This window comes from Neophocaena asiaeorientalis, unplaced genomic scaffold (genome assembly GCF_003031525.2).
Source record: "Neophocaena asiaeorientalis asiaeorientalis breed wild unplaced genomic scaffold, Neophocaena_asiaeorientalis_V1.1 scaffold14, whole genome shotgun sequence".
NCBI classification, from domain to species: domain Eukaryota; kingdom Metazoa; phylum Chordata; class Mammalia; order Artiodactyla; family Phocoenidae; genus Neophocaena; species Neophocaena asiaeorientalis.
The window spans coordinates 8,319,582-8,340,962 of NW_020175192.1; positions in this window are offsets into that span (position 1 = coordinate 8,319,582).

Genomic DNA, 21,381 nt, shown 5'->3' on the forward strand with positions numbered 1-21,381 from the left:
CGATCCCAGCTCGAACCCGTGTCCCCCGCATTGGCAGGAGGATTCCCAACCAGTGCGCCATCAGGGAAGCCCTCAGACTTATTTTTAAAGTATTTACTTTTCTTTTAATTACACAAGATATTTCCACTGGGCATAGATGTGTAGGTCAGTGGCTATTTTATTTCAGTACTTTTAAGATATTACTCTATTGTCTTCTGCCTGCCATATTTTGCTGAGAAGTCAGTTTTCAGTCTTTCAATTACCTTTTGAAGACAGTGTGTATTTTTTTTTCTGATTGCTTTAAAATGTTTTCCTTTGTCATTGGTCTTAATCAGCTTTTCTCTGGTGTGTAATTCCACATATAATTCTCTTTGTATATATCTAGTTTGGGGGTATTAGTACTTTTACACTCTGTTCTGAAGTTTTTCATCAGTTTCAGAAAAGTATGGGCTGTTATATCTTCAAATATAATTTCTGTCCTATTCTCTTTGCTCCTTTTGAAATTTCAATTTCACATATATTTGATGATTTAATCATGGCTAATATAGCTCCTTTGCTAAATATACATGTATGTGTATATATATCTCCTTTATATATCTTTTGTATTTTCTTTTTTTGGCAGGGGTGTGAGGCTTTCTATGCTTCATCCTAGTTGCTGCCAAATAACATACTCCATTTAATAAAATTAATTCTTTCTTTCACTTTATCCAATTTGCTTTTAAATTCATAATTTCAGCTATTGTACTTATTAGCTCTGGGATAGCAGTTGTATTTTTTCTTATAGATTCTATTTCTCTGGTGAAAGGTATCATCTTGCCATTTATTTTTTAAAATATATTAACCACAGTTATTTTAATGTCAATATCTGATAACTTCAAAATCTGGGACATTTATAAATCTATTTCTTTTTCTATTTTTTTAATGAGTCCAGTAATTTTTGATTTAATGCCTGATATTTAGTAGAATATTTTACAGAAACTAGAGATGATGGTAATCTTTCTCCAGGTACGGTCTATTCTATCTACTACTTGGCAGTTATAGTGGACAGTACATTGCCTAAATTCCATCTGGGCCGGGCCAGCTGATTTGAAGCAGGTTTTCAGGTTTTAAAGTGTTTACTCCATTTTTATCCAGTTCACTCACACTCCTAGGCTTCTGTGTTTTAGGGAGTTCCTAACTGAGACTCTGGTTGTTCACTAAGGCTCTGACTCCTTGCTTTTAAACAGTTTTCTTCTTAACTTTTCAATATGTCATACTGTGAAGCTTAAGGTTTGGGAACTTTTTCTGACAGTTTGGCAAAAAAAAAAAAAAATGTTGCTTTTGAGTATTTTGCCCATGCCCCATTTTCCTGTTGCTTCACTGACATTTTGGGGGTGATCATCAAATACCAAGGTTTTAACAATATTTTATATTCTTATAATTTCTAAATTTAAATCTTGTCTTAATCTCTCTATTCAGCTCCCTATCCAAATACAAAAGGATCATTTCTACCTGAATGTTATGTAGGAAATGTGAGTTTATCATAGTCAAAATTAAACTCAAACTTTTCTCTAAATGGTGTTCTTCTCCTGTATTCCATAGTTGTTAATAATATTCATCAAATTATACAAAAGTAATATTCCACTTGACTATTTGCATCACCAAATATTCTCAGTTCGAAATTTAGTTATATATTCATCTTATTATGTTTCTTCTATTTCCACTCTATTTTCCTAGCTAGGATTCTCTCATTTAATTTTTAACACTGTCTCCAGAATCACCTGAGGCATAGACCTGTACACATCATCTTCCCATCCACAACTCTTCATTGAATTACAGTTCTTAAAAAGATAAGTTTTAAATTCCTGAGCATTAGTGTTTTACCAGTCCTTTCACAATTTTACCCATCCTTCCCCTTTTTGTCTTATTCCCAGAATCTCATGTTCAACCTATTCATACCAAATCTCATCGATTCCCAACTCTACCACAACTTAATTTCTCCATTCCTTTCCTCTTGCTATTATAGCCAGATATAAAGTTGTTTTCTTCCTTTGAAAAACTCCTTCAAGGTCCATAATAAATAGTCACCTTTCTGTGAAACCTCCCTTTTCCTGTTGCCAGCAGAATTAACAATAATCTTCTCTATCTATACCATGAGTGTACCCCTATTTTTGAACTTAGAACCTTGTATTATAATTATGGGTTTATCCCTCACTGAACTATAAATTCCTCCTTAATAATAATCACTTATTATTAAATTTAATATTTCCATAACTTAGCATAGTAGATGACAACACATTCGATATTTAATATATGTTAGAATAAAGTTGAATAAAGTTAAGCTTAATATATTAAAGTAGGTTGTGCTGGTGTCTTATAGTTGAGCTGAGGTACCATCAAGCTGGTGAATCAGGATCTATTTCTAGTCAATACAACCATCCATTGTTTAGTTATACACTGTAAAAGAGCAAGTTTTCCTGTTTGAATCTTACTTTTAGCAGCTAGCTTTCCTCCAACTCTTACTTCAGTTTCACAGGTTGCACCATTTAACCTTATTTAGTTGTCTCGCAAATGCCGTGGTCATATAAACAAATTGAAGAAAAGTAAATTCATTGATGAGCAAAGAGCAGTCAACCCTCGGTATCTGCAGGTTCCACATCTGCGGGTCCAACCAACCGTGGGTTGCGGGTACAGAGTGCCTACTGTAAGGGACTTGAGCATCCACAGATTTTGGTATCCAAGGGGGGGTCCTGGAACCAATCTCCCGCAGATACCGAGGGACGACTGTGATCTCTAGGACGGAAAGAATAAACTCAAAATGTGAAACCAGTAGAACTGTCAATGAGTTCATGTATTTTTAAGATTCAAGCATGAAAACCTGTGAAACGCACATTTCAATAATCTTTATCTTCTTTATGAGCACAGAGCTTCAACCAAAAGGAAGATTAGGATAGAAGCAAAAACATCTTCTTTACTGTCATTAAAATGATCTATTTCCTCACCCATTTCCTTCTTTACTTTCCATTATTTCCTTGACACCTATCCTCTTTTTCCCTGAAAGATACATTTTAGCCATTTTTATGTTTATCCTCCGCATAACTTGATTTTGTTTTTCCTTAATGTGTATGAGAATTGCACCCATCTTTCAAAATCTGGCTCAAATTCTTTTCTTAATCATTCCAACTTAAAGATATCGGTATAGACGATCTTATTCTCAAAGCAGAAATAGAGACACAGGCGTAGAGGACAAACGTATGGATACCAAGGGGGAAAGGGGTGGGGAGGGATGAATTGGGAGATGGGGATTGACATATATACACTATTGATACTATGTATAAAATAGATAACTAATGAGAACCTACTGTATAACATAGGGAACTCTCCTCAGAGCTCTGCAGTGACCTAAATGGGAAGGAAATCCAAAAAAGAGGAGATATATGTATATGTGTAGCTGACTCACTTTGCCGTACAGTAGAAACTAACACAACATTGTAAAGCAACTATACTCCAGTTAAAAATAAAATAAAATAAAATGTAAAAAAAAAAAAAGGTATTACACTTGCACCTGAATTTTGGTCCCATTTACTATCTACAACACTCTTGTTAATAATCACATATTGCCTTTACATCTGGCTCTCTTCTTCCTCAAGTGTACTTTGCGTGATGGAAAAAACAGTTAATATATAACGTTTCTTTTGTTCATCCTCACACATCTCACAGAATGCAAGTAACCCCAACAGACACTTAATAAACATTAGCAGTGTTTAAATGACTTTGCATCTATCACAAAGAATCAGCAAGAGTTCTGAACTACAACGTAAGCAGCTGACCATGCAAATTTCATCTGAAGGGTCTATTAATAAGACCAATATTACCAATATTTACCAATACTATTTTCTTTCTCCTAAGATTTTGATTAATATTTCCTGTTAATTAAAATGTTTTTGTTATGTTTTCTGAACAACTTTCATATTCTATGCTAATTTTTATATTGTTTATTTATGGTCACTTTTTAAAGATTAAGATATTGATTCAGTTTTGTTCTCATGCCAAAATATACATTCTTTGGGTAACTTTTACTAAAATCAACATGACTCCATGCATGTTGCTTTCACTCTGTTTACCTTTGCCTTTTTTTTTTCTTTCTCTCTTAAGACTCATTTAGCTCAGACACAATTTTTAATTTCCCAGGAGCTTGTGCTTGTTTTCATATCATGTTTTTCTCTTTTTTTTCATCTCTGTGCATGGAAAGAGAAATGACTTGACAAAAACAGTTCTGTTCAAAAGAGCGAAACAGTACTAAAATGTTGGAGGTAGGGGAAGGTGAAGCAGAACTCAACATCTGTCAAGGTGATTTGTTTCAAGAAACAGTAACAATTTAACTATAAGTTTTTAAACAGAATTTTCCAAGGACCTGGAAGATGGGATACAGGGGACCTTGGCCAGCCCTAACTTCATGACAATACTTTTGTCTACAGCAGTCATAGTTAACTCCAGTGCAGTCAAGAAAGCACATTCTCTCTGTTTAGTTTGGGATGGGGATAAACAAATTTGTGTAAAATACAATCTTTATTATCTAAAACACATATGAGTTACTCACTAGAGTTTTTCTAAGTAGAAAACACATTAATTTAGAATGAACTAAAAATTGCTACATAGTTGCAACAAGACTGTTCATTTGTGTAGCATCTGCCCCTTACTGTTTATTTCAAGGTTCTCAAAGAGGAAGCCATCAATATTAACAGCTTTAAAGAAGAGAAAGAAGAAACAGAAAATATCTCTCATTTGATTCCATAACAATTGCCGTAGAACAATTTTCCTCTGCCTTTAGTCTCATAACATAAGGTGTATTCTTTTACAACCCTCTCTCTCTCTCTCTCTTTTTTTTTTCTATATTCTATTGCACCCTGTCCTACCTTCCACTATGTATTCAGAAAAATAAATATTTGGGAACTAGTTTTCTTTGAGGAGAAAGGAAGAAAGAATGTGATTGAGATTGGGAGAAAGGAGTAGCCAGGAAAAAGAGAGGGAGAGGAATAAAAGAGAAGGAAAATAAAAAAAGAGCGAGAGGAGAGGAGTATCACAGGAAGGATGCTTCTCAGAAGTCAGGGAACAAAAGGGAAGGAAGCAGGATGAACAGCACCAGACCCCAGCAAAGCCTCTCTCCACGCACCCCTTAAGGACATTACAACAAAGGCACCCTGAGTTCTGCAACAATCATGGGTGTTGAAATCTGAATGTCGGTTGTTTCTACTGCTGATACAGTGTATTTGTCTTCCACACACCTACCTCCTGTAGCATAGTATTGATCCCAAGGAACAAAGGTTACCACTATGGTTTCAAGAATAAGAAGTGAATGTCTTTGGAAATAAGTCAAAGGAAACGCTAGCATGGTAGAAAGTCAAATAAATAGCAAATTCAAAGAATTCATTATTAACAGAATTTCAGAGCCTTTACATAGTCAGAAAAAAATGTCAAATTATTTCAAGAACCACCTTTAATTGCAGCTTAAATTTCTAATCAGATATTGTAAAAATAACTTTAAAATGAATAGAATATATAATTTTTATATTCCTTTGTGATTTCATTTAATTATTTTCATTAGTTACTGTGTCAAAGTTTCCCCGTAGTTGCATCTGATACTAATATACAAATGGGATGCTATGACTTCAGTTTGATTCTAGGATCTTAGGGGATCCTATTACAGATTCCCATGAAGAAATTAAGAGAACTTTGTATGACATTAACAAAGCAGGATATTCTTTTCTTCTTAGTAAATTATCAAGGACATTAAACAAAGAGTTAATGATCTAATTCCAGACTTGACAAGCACACAGGTGGTAGTGTTTCCCCCTCCTGAGAGCAAGGAAAATTTCTATTGAAAATATAAACTGCCTGACTCTGGAAATTGCATCCTCCTGCTTTTTCACAATGTTTATAGATGTGTCTCAACAATTCCCCCTGCCCCCCACATCTGTCTTTCCCTCTAGAGAAGACACCATATTCAAAGAAACAGCTTCATAAATCATGGCAGGCAGTCCAAGACAGGCATAAAGTGTAAAAATATGAAAACAAAAACACTGAAACAAGAGAAGATTCAGCACATGAACCATTCCTTCCACATCCATAATATCTTCTCCAGAACTTGATCAGGTTCTCAGAGAAAGAAAAAACAACCAAAGTATAAATATGTTCTGATATTTAAACCCTCTTGACAAATTTTTTTCCATGCTTGTTAAAGGGTCAAGTAATAGAATCTTTCTGAAACTTCATGAATAAAAAAAAAGTACTCCAGGAAATTGAGGAAATGAAACATTTTAGGGTGACATGCTCTGGAATAAGCAACATTTTTGGGTGGATGAAGATAAATGGGAACCTTTCCAGAAAATGGAATCCCTGGAATCCTCTGGAACATAGAGGTCCTGGCAACTGGCCCTAGAGCTCCAGAAAATGCAGCCAAGCATGACAGAAGAGGCAGTCTCCTAGCAATGTCTTGACAAATAGCTAAATAAAGCAATAATCTGAGAGAATTGGCAATAGGGTGACCAACCCATACTGCTTGCTCAGTTCTGTCCTGGTTTTAGCACTGAAAGTTCAGCAAGAAATCCTGGGATTACAAACGTTTGGGGGGAAAATACAAACAAAACAAAACAAAAAATGGGACATTTCAAAAAAAAAACAACCCATGGGCTGAAAGTAATACTGTTTTTAGTGTCACATGAATAAGGTATAGGTTACTCGCCTTCTGTAATCACTGTCACTGATTCTCCCCCTGACTGGTGATGTTAGAAATCATGATTTGTCCATCACCATAATGTATCACCATTGTTGTGTCATTCCAAGTGATGTGACTTAAGTGTGCAGCTTAAGTATGTTGTAACCATGAAAACTAACAGTCCATCTTTGACTTTGCCTGAGGACAAACTGCTCTGCTTTTTATCCAGATGGTGCTAGTTTAATTTTTAACATTGTCAATATTGGGACCACATTTTTCTAAGAGGTCAGATAACGACAATGAAAATGGTGACAATATCAATGCTAGCAAGACCCAGACATCATCAGAAAAGAGGGATAAATAGCTGTGTTCATTTAGAGACAGGTGAAAGGACTGGGAAAGGAAATAATCAAAAACAGAACGTCCTGCCAATATGCCAAAAATAATTTTGGATTGGACATGGTGGAGAAAGGATATGAAAGCAAATAGAGAGCCTGAATCTCGTAAGTTAGGCATGAGAAAGGTAAGTACTTCTAAATCAAGAATTTTTTTTAATCTCACCAAATAAAAGCAATGCTCATTTGAAAATAACAGGTACTGGATGACCGTGGACATACCACAAGGATACACACACACACTATCCAATCATTCCCTTAATTTCTCAGTGCAACTAAGTTAAGTGACAGTTCCTGATTCAGATTTTGCAACTCATAAAATGTGGACAAACAACAGCCAGAATTTGGATACAGGTGTGTTAGCCCCTTAGGTATTTATATGAATCCATTTCCCTGAGAAAGAAAAGTTGAATTGATGATGATACCCAATATGTTTAAAAATGGTGACATATTAAACATGGAGACCCTCCATATTAAAGATAGATGCCAAGGTCGTAACTGACAAACAGCTAGTTTACCAAAACGAGGTTATTGATACAAAATAAATGCACATTTTTGGAAAGGTGAAAACAAATTTATACAAATTTGAAAACCTGTTGTTACCAGGAAGTAAAATCTCAAATATTCTATGTTCAGACATTTTTGTGGAAAAGCTATTTGGCTTGATTTCATCGCTTTGGACTGACACCAGGATTCAATGTAAGTGGGTGTGAGAAAAGCAGCCTGCAACTGTTCATAGTGAGTTGTATGTTTGTACTAAGTTTTATCACCACATAAAGGAAAAGAAGGAAGTTCTAAAAGCTGCAGGCACTTCAAAGAAGTATCGTTAGGAAAAGAAACAAGATAAAAAATACCCTATACTATGGCACAGAAAGAAATATGTATCTTTTTAAAATTAAATATAGGTTAGATCTGTGTACTTAGTCCTATTCTACTGTTAAAGTATATTGTATTTATATATCTTAAGAAATAAAGTAATTTTGCCTACAAATTTATACACCCACGTAAAAGATTTTTAAAAGTTAAAAATAAGTCACTAAACCAGAGGATAAAAAGAAACATTACAAAATATTGTTATGTTCTCTCATACACATTATTCAATTAATCCTACCATAAATTACTACTAATTGTCACTGTTAACCAGTCCTATTTTTCTGCTTAAATAAAAGCATGTATATAACAGAAAAGTAAATAATAAAGTATAATATAAATTTCATGTAAATACATATTTTACATAAGTTTATGATTGAGTCATAAACATACATATATAAGTATTTATTATATATTCCATTACTTTGTATTTTTGGTATGGCCATGCCCTAGGTTGGCTTTCTAAAAAGTTGGCCACCTTGTTGGTAGAGAAATAGAATCCCTGTTTGAAGGAAAAGAAGATACATCAGTGAGCTTTTGCAATATAAACAAACAATCCCCAAATCTCAGTGGCTTAGAACAATGAAGGTTTACCTCATGCATGCTTTTTCCAATGTGCTTTGGCTGCATCTCTGCTGTCCATTCACCTTCACTCTGGAAACAAGGCTGATGGAACAGCTCCTCTCTGGGACGTGCTGCTCTGGTTATGGCAGAAGGACAATCAAACTTTCTCAGATGTGGCTTGGACCTCCTTCTGTTGGCATCTTATTGGCCAAAGAAGTCATGTTGCACTAGCAAATCACATGACTAAGCTAGATACCAATGGATTGGGAGTGTATAATCTTCCCACAGGGTGGAGCAGGGAGTACTTGAGAAAATTAACACGACTTCCTAAGTATTCTCACTTGGTCACAAGTATTTGTTTCCCTCCCTCCTTCTCCCACAACACGCTAACCCCTTCCCAAGGTAAACAACCTCTAGCTCCAACTGGAGGTAGCTCTGCTCTTCGTCTTCTTTATTCTGAGACTGAGCCTGAAAGAGAAACCCATACAGGGGGCAAGCTGCTCTTGTGATAGAGGGAAAAGAGTAATGGTAGAGCAATGCTATGGCTTTCAAACTTTCTGCTCACACATGGCATGTGTCATCCTGGTCACACTTTATTGACCGGTGCAAGTCCCATCACTGCCCCTCGTATCAGTGGGGAATGATACCATCTCCTTGGTTACCAAGTAGGGCCACAGATACTTGGAAACAGTAGATAACCTTCCCAGAAGGAGAAAGACAGACAACAAGGTAGAAAGAAAGGATTTGCCATAGAGTAGAAGACAGAATACAGTGTGATCCTATGAGCCTCTGGAGCAGCAACCCTTTTATCAGGTGCTTGAAGTTTTGGTTTCAGGTGGAGAAAGGATTGATCAAGACAGCCAGCTGCCTCATACAGCATGTGAGTTTAAAATAGAGTTTTCATCAAAGCATCCTAGACATTATAGCAATAGGCACACCTCAAATCAATATTGTTTGTGTAGTGCCTATAATTCACAAGCTACTCTTCTTCATAAGGTTAAACAGGTATTTGCAACTATTATCTCATTTATTTTTTCAAGGTTGTTTAAAATAATATATGAAGATAACTGATCAGTTTAAACATTCTTGATGAAAGCAACACAAAACTCTAAGAATAAAAGGATTCCTTTAAGCATTATAAACAATGTATATTTTAAGTCCTCAGTGAGTATAACAATAAAGAATGAGCATTAAAAGCGTTCCCATGATGGTATGAACTACTCAGATTACTCAAGGATGCTTTGCTGCCTCCGTTACTAAATGTTTTCTGAAATTTCTCCTCCATACAGTAAGATCTGACACAAGATTTTAAATAAGTGTTTGAAACAAGATTTGAAATAAACACTGAAAGGACAAAGCTCATCTGATAGGCTATAAAAGATAAATATTTAAAAATCAATAATTTCTTATATACCTTCAGTTAGAAGATGTAATTGGAAAAAGATATTCCATTTGCAAAAGCATCATAAACTATGAGGAGAGATTGAACATTAAATATATTGTCAAATGGAACTGAATTTGAATCCCAATTCTGCCACTTACTGTGTGTCTCATCAAATTGTTAAGTTTTCTAAGTTCCAGTTTCTCTCACTTGTAAAATGTAGATAAAATAGTACTTATCTCATAAGATTGTTGCAGGGGATAAGTAACAAATAAAACTTTTGGAGAGTTTTCTGTCTGTACAGTACAATTCTCTGGAGTTTGTATACGTTATCTCAAATGATCCTAACAATGGCTCTATGAAGTAGGTAATATCTTCAATGCTTTTTTTTCAGATAAGTAATAGGAGACCACAAAATGCCAAGTGGCTTGCACAGGGTCAGTCAGTACCAGTAAGCAAAGCAGTGCTGGGATTTTAACCTGGGCTGTTTGACGCCAGAACCCTAAACACTACATACGATTCACTGATATTTATTGAGGGGTTACTGAGTTCTTGGGATACATCAATGAACGAAATAAAGATCTATGACCTCAAGGAGGCTACATTCTAGCCAGTGGAAAGAGATGGAAAACATACATAATACATAGAATTATATAGTATGCTAGAAGTCATAATGGGCTATGGAAAAATTAAAAAGGTAAAATCAGAGTAAGGAGGAAGGCTTAGGAGGTGTGGAATATGCTTCACTGAGAAGGTGAGATATAAGCAAAGACTTGAAAGATACCAGGAACTAGAAAAGAAGGCATTGGAGGAAGAACATTCTAGGCAAAGTAGACCAGAGCAAAGGGGCTATGGAAGGGTGACACTTAAGGCAGTAACAAGGATGAAAGTGCAAGAGTGGACCGAGCAGGCACCACAGTAGGAGATGGAAACACGAGTAAAGGGGAGCCAGTTCTTTTTTTTAATTTTTATTGGAGTAGAGTAGATTTACAACATTGTGTTAGAGCCAGTTCTTTATGAGCTTTTACTCTAACATGGAGAGCCATGGCAAGAATGACAAAGATCTAACATTTAAAAATTTCACTCCAATTGCAGTGTTGAGAATGGATTACAGGGGAGCAACAACAAAACCACAGAAACCTGGTCAAAACTATTGCTGTGGTAGGAGAGGAAGGCCATGCATTGTACTACCAAGGTAGTAGAAGGAGCGGAGGTACTCTGAAGAGAACATATAGTCAGATTCTATCTATAGAAAATAGACGCAAGAGGGAGGAGACATGGGGATATATGTATATGTATAGCCGATTCACTTTGTTATACAGCAGAAACTAACACACCATTGTAAAGCAATTAGACTCCAATAAAGATGTTAAAAAAAAAAGAAAATAGATCCAACAATTGGATTGAATGTGAAGTATGAGAAAGATGGAGTAATCACAGATGACAAGTTTTTTATCTAAATTGACCTGAGCATATAGAAGGATGAAACTTCCATCAGCTGAAGTAGGGAAGACTGCGACAGAACCATATTTGGTAGGAAGGACGAGGGTTTCACGTTGGGCACGTTGAACGTGAGATATCTCTTAGCCATCCGAGTGGGGATGTGGAATTGCCAGTTAGATATGTGAATGAAGAGTTTAGCAGAAAAGTCTGTGCCTGAGGTATTAAACCATGAGACTAGATGAGATCAAGGAGGATGTAACTATGAATAAAGAGATGAGGACCGAGGACAGGGCTGGAGTGCTCCAACATTGGGAAAACTTGTATATTTGATTCATATAAGCAAATTAAATATTCCTAAGACCAACTTGGAAATATGTATCAAAATCAGTTGAAAGCTGTCAGGAATTCCGGAAGAGTCTACCTCAAACCAAAATTTTCTCTGATATAAAAGGACTTGACTTGCCTCCATTAATCAATATTAAGGTGCAAATATCACTGGGAAGGGCAGTAAGTCAACTGTTATCAGTCAAAAATGCTTGGTCAGGGCTTCCCTGGTGGCGCAGTGGTTGAGAGTCCGCCTGCCGATGCAGGGGACGTGGGTTCCTGCCCCGGTCCGGAAAGATCCCACATGCCGCGGAGCGGCTGGGCCCCGTGAGCCATGGCCGCTGAGCCTGCGCATCCAGAGCCTGTGCTCCGCGGCGGGAGAGGCCGCGACAGTGAGAGGCCCGCGTACCGCAAAAAAAAAAAAAAAAAAGCTTGGTCATATTAGAACCATTTTCCAGGACAACTAGTTGGTGACAGCATCACATAGATTAAACACATGATATAGAAGTTTTAATAGAGGAAGCAGCCCTGAGACCAGTTTAAAGAGCAAATCCTGCCCGGAGTCAAGAGGATGCTTTGTAAGTAGGGAAGTGTAAAGAGAACAGGCACATCCAGATGTATGGGCTAGTTACCACGGTACAGCAAAAACAATAACAGAATGGGCAGAACACTTCTAAATGTAGATGGCACCACAACGTTGGCTTTTGGTCATCCCACTTTGAAAAAAACAATAAAGAAAATGTACTACCAAGGAAGAGGGCATGACTGTTCAATCCAGGCATCCAGTTCAATCCAGGTCGGTCACCAAGGTGACGTGGAAGAGGCTTTGCATCTCTGCCCCCTCTGGATCTTGTGAGTCGGCTCTCAGTACCAACCATATAATAAAAACGTAGGTCATGCTGAGGTTCAATAAGAGTCACTACCAGATGCAATCACGGAAGGGACCCAGGGGAGAACTTCTCTAGGGTCTCCCGTTCTCACAGCTGTTAATATGGTGAATGAGTTTTTGGCATCCCTTACTTCTTTCTTCCCTTCACACTCCACAATACTTCCAGAAGAACTTCCTAATTGCCTCTGTACATTAAATCTTTCTAATGATAACAGCATTAACTCAGGCTCACTTTTACTTTGGACCAAATTATCATCATTGTACCATACGGAATTAATTAAAATGTAGCCAGGAAAGGCTGCTGCGAACGACAGAAGCAGAGTTTGGTTCTAAAAACCGGTGGGAATCATCAGTGAGACGGGATGAACAGCCAGCAGCCCAGCGCCAGAGCCCTGGCTGATATTTCAAGAGCTATTTGTAAAGGAGGGCATAGTGGGCTGGGGGCAAGGGACAGTGAAGACGGAGGAAACATGGGTAAGAAATTGAGATAATAGTTTTTAAAAAAAGCTTGGGCTGTTCAAGTTGGGAGCATCATTTGGTGTAATTGCATATGTTCGGCATTTAATATCTCTAGAGAGATTTAGCTTGAGTTGCGACTTCTCAGATTTAATGAAGCGAAACTCTCTCCGGCCATTGCAAGACATATCTAAGGATGAAAACCAGTAATTTACAGCTTTAGTGACCTTATTACAGTGTACTTTGTGCTTGCCTGCTCTTCACTCTTATCTGGGCCATTATCAAAGGCTCCGTGGAATATTGGCCATTAGCTACATGCAGACCAAGGGGCTTTGTCTTCAAGGGCTGTGAGCGATGGGTGAGATAGATATTGAATATTTTATTTTAACTCCTAAGAAAAATCAAAATAGCAACATGCTCTTTGAAACTCTAATATGCATGTGAATGGTGGTGATGAGGCAAAGTCTCCAATAACAAACAAGGCTTGGTGCAAAGCCTTCTAAAAGATGAGCTAATTACACTGACAGCCCAAATAACAATGAATATTCTCCACTAGCTGCTGAATAGCTCCTGATTTTGAGATGCCTAACCTACATCTGTGCTATGGAGATGGAAATAACAACGGGACAGAAAACACCGTCATGTTTGCCAGATGCCACTGGCTCACAGTGGGAGAAGGAGGCATTCAGGTTCTCTCATTTGGGTGGGTCTTATTGTCAGGAATTAGCTCCATGGAAGAAGATGCCCTTCAACACAGGTGCACGCATGCACCATTCATTCAACAGGTATGCGGAGCTCCTACCATGTGCTGGGCAAATTTCTAGACCAGGAGTTGGCAAACTTTTTCTGTAAGGGGCCAGATAGTGAAATTTTGTGGACCATACATGCTTTCTGTCACATAGCCTTCTTCAGTTTTTTTTTTTTAAACAATGCTTTAAAATGTAAAAACAATTCTTAGTTTGGGAGGTCAAGTAAAACCAGCTGCAAACTATAGTCTGCTGATCAATGTTCTGGGCGCTTGACCAAAATAAAATAACCACACGCACAAAAATCCTGTCCTCAAGGAGTGTGAAGGAAGGAACGCAACAGAAACACACCAGTAATATCATAAAAAATATATTAAATAGTGATTAGTGCTAGAGCACAAAGAAGAAAGTAGATCTGGGGATGGTGGGGGGATAATATTAAAGAAAAAGAAGTATTTGGAAGAAAAAGACTTTCTTTCATTTGAGATTTCGTGACTTGAGATCTTGATGACGAGAGTACCTCTTGGATCTGAATTTTCATGCTTCAGAAGAGGTGATCTGGTTCATGGAAATCCCAGGTATTTTAGAGCCAACACACCTGAACTTAAGTAACAGCTCTGTCACTTGGGAGTGGTATGGCCGTGAGAAAGTGACTTCACATTGTTGGACTTCCCTTTCCACATCTGCAAGATGGGAACCCTCATGCATGTCCTGCCATTCTACAAGTTTGCTGTGAGGCTCAACTGAGTTAATCGACATGCCAGTGCTTTGTAAGTGGTCAAGCAGTGGTCAAAAAAGTGGTCAAAAGACAGATTTTCATGCCATCCTTATCAGAGCTGTAGCTACTAGAAAGGTGGGGTTTTGTTGTCGTTATTTTATTTTTAGCAATTCACCCTTTATTAACATTAGGCCCTGGGTCCCTTGGAGCTGGCGCTATTTTATTTTTGCTTATTAATTTCATGAAAATAGTCTGTTTGAAACAAATGGTAAGAATATGGTTTTATGTTTCTACAGTAAAGACAAGGGTATAACGAAAGAGCAGCTTGTGAATCAACAGAAAAGGTGTTCTCTTATGTGAAGTGATTTGAGTAATTCCATCCAAAAATCCCATTTAGCATAAAATATTATTTTACAAGGACTATTAAAGTGCCCACAATTTGAAGTATGAGTCACACCGTCTTAACTGAGCGGAGTCCTGTGCTGTCATGAAGGTTCCCATAAATATGAAGAACTTGGCTTGTGATGGTTAAAGCTATGTATTACAATCTGTCGTTAGAAAACAATCAACTTCTTAACTAAAACAAAGCTGACCTCCTGGATGAAGATTTATCCAAAGCATGACACATTGGGTTGGAAAGCAGAAGTTCAGGGACATCTGATAGAGTGTTTGTACAGTTGGGTATAAGAATTACCAGGGCAGCAATCTAAGCAGTGTGGGCAAGACAGAAGTTCACTGGGTACTGTTGGCTTAATTGAGGCTGGAAAGTGGACAAAAAAAAAAAAAAAAAAAAAAAGCTCCATCGAAAACCGTATTAAGCAAAGTTTCAGGAAATACTGTTGAATCTGCAAAGGCAAATAATTTCAGTGTAAGACATGTGATTTGGGGGGGAAAAGGGGAAAAAAAAAAAAAAAAAAAAAAGGAAAGCATATAGACCCCAAATTTTGACTTTGACCTTTTTTACTTTTTTTTATATAAGGCCAATCTTGGGAACCTAGCAAAAAATAATGTATGAGTTGAAGAAAAACCTGCTGTAGGTTTTATGGAATTCTATTAACTCTTACGCATCCACATAACCCTTGAAACTGAAAAATAAACAGGCATTACATCCTCTTCCTTCCATTTAGCATGTAGTGCAGAGTTTCCCTGTGTAGAATCTGCTAGTTTTATCCTAAAATATTAACAAAGATAGATTCTAAAAGATAAAATACTTTAAAGTCATTTTCCTTGAAGGAGTCCCTATGATGGACTCCACAGTGCATTTAAAGGGGAAAAAAAGTACCACAAAATTCATAAATGGTGAGTATACCTTATAAATGCCATGGCCTCCATGATATGAGGGCATGTTAAAAGGAACAGTATCCTAAAAGGGCACTAAGAGAGCATACCTGAGACTGAGCCTGTAATTAAGCCATTAAACAAAGATCTTTTCTTTGCAGTGAATCAAAAGAAATCTCTCTCCTCTAAACACACACACACACACACAAAGAAAAAATACACTTACTTAAAAGCTATCCTTTTTAGAAGCAATGAAAGACAAGGTTTACTTTCAGAGACTTCCTCTGACAGCCTGTTACAAAACTATTCCCTTTACCTCTGCCTGAGGCCATTTCATTTCTAAAGATTTCTTCCTGTATAATTCAAGAACCACTGCCAAGCTCTACCAAATGTACTTTAAAAAAAAATGCTTCTAACTCCATTTTAACTGGCATTTGCCTATGTTTCCTCTCTTGCCATCACTGATTAGCAGGATATTTATATGTAAACAGAAGATGTCTAGGTTCTAATCAGCCTGCCCCACTCCCTATGGTGACTCACTAAGATACACCAGCACTATCATGAATCCTTTCTGCTCTGCTGTGTCCCAGGCTCTGCTGTGGCCACAGCTGTGAAGCTGAGCTGTCTAGAGAGGGGGCTGGTGAAAGGCAGGTCCTAGGTCTCATTTTTGAGTCCGTTGGCCAACAAGCTATGGCAGAGTCACAGGCTTTGCACACATTATTTTAAAATCACAATATCCATATGAAAAAACTCCTCTTAGCCACTTTTTAGTCCTCATACAAGTCTTTGGCACATTGAAAGAACCCAATAAATATTTATAGAATAAATATTGAGTGGTTTTTTTCCTCCTGATATGGAAACTCAAGTTCAGCAAGGTTAACCAACTTAATATCAGATGAAAACACAGATCTGAGCATTTATGTTCGACCCAGTCTTTATCATAGACTCCATCCTGTGAAAGATTTTACTTAACAAAGCAAAATGGATTTGCTAAATGCATTGATTTGCCAGTGGATTTGTCAAATACATACTTTAGGTATCAGAGATATAAAACTGCCAAAGGAATCTGAATAAAATAATCAGCTTTACCAGTTGGAATTGATATACTTTCAGTCAAAACAAGAAATCTGAGATTGGCTTGTGCAGCTAATCACGGCATCAGAGCATCTAAAATAATAAAAGGAGCTCACAAACCCAACTCACTGTGGGGATCGAGAGAACTTGGATGGGGACTTATTGGCTAAATAAAATTCTTATAAATCTGTCAGTTGTCATCGGGGATAAAGACCTCTAAGTGATTGTCCAGCTTCATGGTGAGGCAACAGCATTATTTGTGTGTATAAGGAAAAACAGTGTGAAAAGTCAGGATGAGTGAGAAGATCTAGATTTCTAATTTTTACTTGGCCGCTAACTAGCAAGTGAACTTTGGCAGGTCACTTAGCAGCTGTGATTGCGTATCATGTTTTCTTGTGCAGGTAGGTATGGCTGTTCTGGGTACTATATAAAATCAAATCCATGAAATCATTTTTAAGCTATAAAATACTATATTGGCTTAGATGTCGTAAAATAGTGTGATTACTTAGTAAAGATCTGAGGAAAAAGGTTAAATATTGTTACAAACTTCATCTATCATGCTCGTCAGCTTTGTCTGCTAGAAATATGAGTGCTCAAGGGGAGAAGATCAATGGCACAGAAATGTTCCTTGTTGCAGTTACGTCATCTGCCTAACCATTTGATGAACCACGGGTAAATGGCGATGAGAAACATGAGTAATATTTATTAATTCCTAATTTTAAAAAGAACAAAAATATTTGATTGCCATTCCATTTGATAGCTTCTAGTAAAAGTACTGTGAGATATTGATTATTCTTTCCATAGTGAGGCTTGCTCTCAGCACTGGCAGCTGAAGGATGAAGAAGGGAAGAACTTCATTAACAAATGATCCCTGACTGATCACGGTGCGTTTGAGTTCAGGCAAGGAGGAAAAAGAAATGCACACGCGGAGAAGAAAAATGGCACATTTTTCAATTTTTTTTTCCAAATAAACTGGAAAAATATTTTTTTCTGAATGAGAAAATGTATCACCTTTGGCTCAATGGTCGTAAATGGCAACTGGCCACCATATTGAACAGTACATATTTAGAACTTCTCTATGATCACAGAAAGTTCTGTCTGATCTAGACCCTTATTGCCCACTGGAAATTACTGCCTAAATGTTCTATAGGCCCCTCAAATTCCCCATAACTGCCAAATTTATTTTTCTTTTCGTCCTACTGCACTCAGTCTCCAAGTTTTTTGATCATGCATCTCTGATAAAAAAACATTTGAGCATACCCTCCAAAAAAAAAAGTGTATCACCTTTGATTTTTAAATAATTTCTTAGTTGCCTAGATATGCAACGAAACAAAACAAAACAAAAACCACTCTGCTTCCTCTTCCTCCTAAATTCAACTCATTTAAAATACCAAAACTCCATCCGGATGTCCAGGTTGGGATTCACCCAATTTCTCCCTCTCCTTCAGCCCTTCCTTCAGCTGTACCAGACAATCTAGTTGATATTACCCCAAATTATGTCTTGAATCTAGACCCGCTTTTTGTCTACCAAGCCTTAGGTAAGGTCTTCATTATGTACAATAGCTCCAGGTTGTTCCCCCTTTTATTCAGCTTTCATGTAGAAAATATTCTTCATTGACTTGACATAGAATTCAATTTTCTAACACATAACTTTTATCAGGTCAATTCTCTGCTTATAGCTATATATGGATATATCCATATATATATATCTTCAAAATGAGTTTTCTCTTATTTAAAATGCAGAAAGCCAAAATCAAACTTAAAAAAATCCAAATAAACTACAAAATCTCAGCTTTTCTAGACTGAATCAGAAAACTGCATCACAGGGCTACCAAGTAACCTGAAGTCTAAGAACAACAAAGCAGCTGATGCAAAAACATCTAGTACTTTATTAGATGCTTGTTGATTACATCCTTTGAAAATGAGGGCTGTGCCCACTTTGCCAGTGAAGGCTCTACTCTACCTACTTGGTAACTCACAGCTAGCACTTCCGTTCTTTGGTTAAAGCAATATGTTCTTATGTTTAAAGGAGTGAATATTTAATGCATTCAAGAACAAAGCAAGTAAAGAAAGAGAAGGAAACAATTGGGAACAATGAGGACTGTGGAGCATTGGCTAATTCATGCCCTTTCTAAAGGCTTTTGTTGTTAGGTGCTATGTGAGAATGCAAGCCAACTGTTGTCCATTTTTCAGATTTCTCCAGAGAAACTGAAATTCCGCATTTTGGGTTAAATCTCCCAATTTAAAATATTACAGTTGCTTACCTTTTTTTTTTTAACTCTTATGGAAACAAAACCCTGATCTCTGTTCCAAAGTTTACTTATTTAAGATAAGGACTGAAACCGAGGATGACAATTTAAGGTATAGTTACGCATTGCACATGCATGTTTCCTCAAAATAAGAGCATGTAGATCAAATATAATTAAATCAAGTTCTAAGTGCATTGGAGATACTTGTGATTTAAAGGAAGCCCATGAAGAATCCTTTTGTTTTGTAAAGAATTATTCCCAGTTTTGTTTTGATAAATTATTATCGAAGGGATAGAACAAGACTGTAGAAAGAGTAAAGAGAAAAGGCAGTGATGTCATACAAACACGTGTCACATACTACGTTTATGACACACAAATTTTGTGGACAAAACCTTATATCATTTTTTTTTTTTTTTGCGGTACGCAGGCCTCTCACTGTTGTGGCCTCTCCCGCCGCGGAGCACAGGCTCCGGACGCGCAGGCTCAGTGGCCATGGCTCACGGGCCCAGCCGCTCCGCGGCACGTGGGATCCTCCCAGATCGGGGCACGAACCCACGTCCCCTACATCGGCAGGGGGACTCTCAACCACTGTGCCACGAGGGAAGCCCCCTTATATCATTTTTGTGCAAATTAAATCAGATAATGTATTTAATACAGTTTTAGTGAAAATTAAATAATATATTTAAGCACTCAGAGAAATGTTTGATTAAAGGTAGATATTACTCTTATAAATAGGGCAATTCTCTGGTTTGTATAAGGAATAGTTCATATAAACATTAATAAATTCCAATTTTAGGGAGATGTGAGCATAAGAGAAAAGATAACTTAGGTATATCATTACTGTTTATAAGTATCAAAGTATGTATGAAGCTGACAGTTTCCTTCAACTTAATTCTCTTCCCTAGGCTTGGTCTTGAGACCATGGGAAGATTGTCAGAGTTTAGTCAAACATGACTAATATCCTTGATCTAAAGGTTACTAAATACCATAGCAGGTCATCACTGTCTCGAGAGACCTTTAAAAACTGGATAGACAATTTTGTCTTGTAAGAATTAGGTGTTGACTGACCAGGACAAGACAAAGACAAGCCAGTTGCCCCCTGGCTTGTGATTTCTCCCTTCTGCTGATTTTGATTGACACCTATATAATCTTGGACAAAAACACCTGGCACTTCAGTGACCTCAGCTTTCTCAATAGCAAAGAGGGACTGATGGTGCCCTCTCACTTTTAACCTCATAGGAATTATGAAACAGAGATGAGACACGAAATGACGTCATGAGAGACCCTAGAGCACTCTGGAGACGGGTGCCTTGAAAACACACTGTCATGCCATCCAAACTTAATGGTGGCATTGACTCACAGAATTCTGCCTACTGGTATTTAAAAAAGCCTGTGGCACTAAAACGGCCATGTAGTCCACACACATGTAAAACCTCCTCTCTTAAATTTTAAAGATATACAGCAATTGTTTTGGTTTTAATTTACATGTTTATATATCATCTTGACTACTTTACTGTGTTTATTAGGTAATGTGTGTACCTTCAGGGTCATAAAATATATTCACAGCTTTGTAAAATATCCTTGTAAGACAGATGTGCTTATTCATCCAAATTTAACTAAAATCAGGTGATAAGGGGAAAAGAAATGGCTTAAATAAGAGCTACACATCAAACTCCTGCTTCTCTATAGGATAAAAAAAAAATCACAAGAGAGTGTACTATAAGCTAGACAAGGTACAAAAACCCTAAGTTTTTGAACCCCATTAGAAAGCTGAGATGCAATCAATCTTCAGAGAAATGCAAATCAAAACCACAATGAGTTATCATCTCACAACTGTTAGAATGGCTATTTTCAAAAACAGAAATGTTGGTTAGGATGTGAAGAAAAGGGAACCCTCGGGCACTACTAGTGACAATGTAGATTGGTGCAGCCACAATGGAAAACAGTATGGAGGTTTCTCAAAAATTTTTTTTAAAATACTATGTGATCCACTTTTGGATATATACCAAAGAAAATGAAACAAGGATCTCAAAGAGGTATTTAATTATATATATATTTGTTACTACATTATTCACAATAGCCAAGACACAGAAACAACTTAAATGTCCATCAAACATAAAGCATAAAGAAAATGTGGTATACATGTCTATAATGGAATATTAACAAATTGAAAACATAACGAAAATGTGGTATATGTGTCTATAATGGAATATTATTCAGCCATTAGAAAGAATGAACTCTCACCATTTGTGACAGCATGGTTGGACCTTGAGGGCATTATGCTAAGTGAAGTAAGTCAAACAGAGAAAGACACATACTGT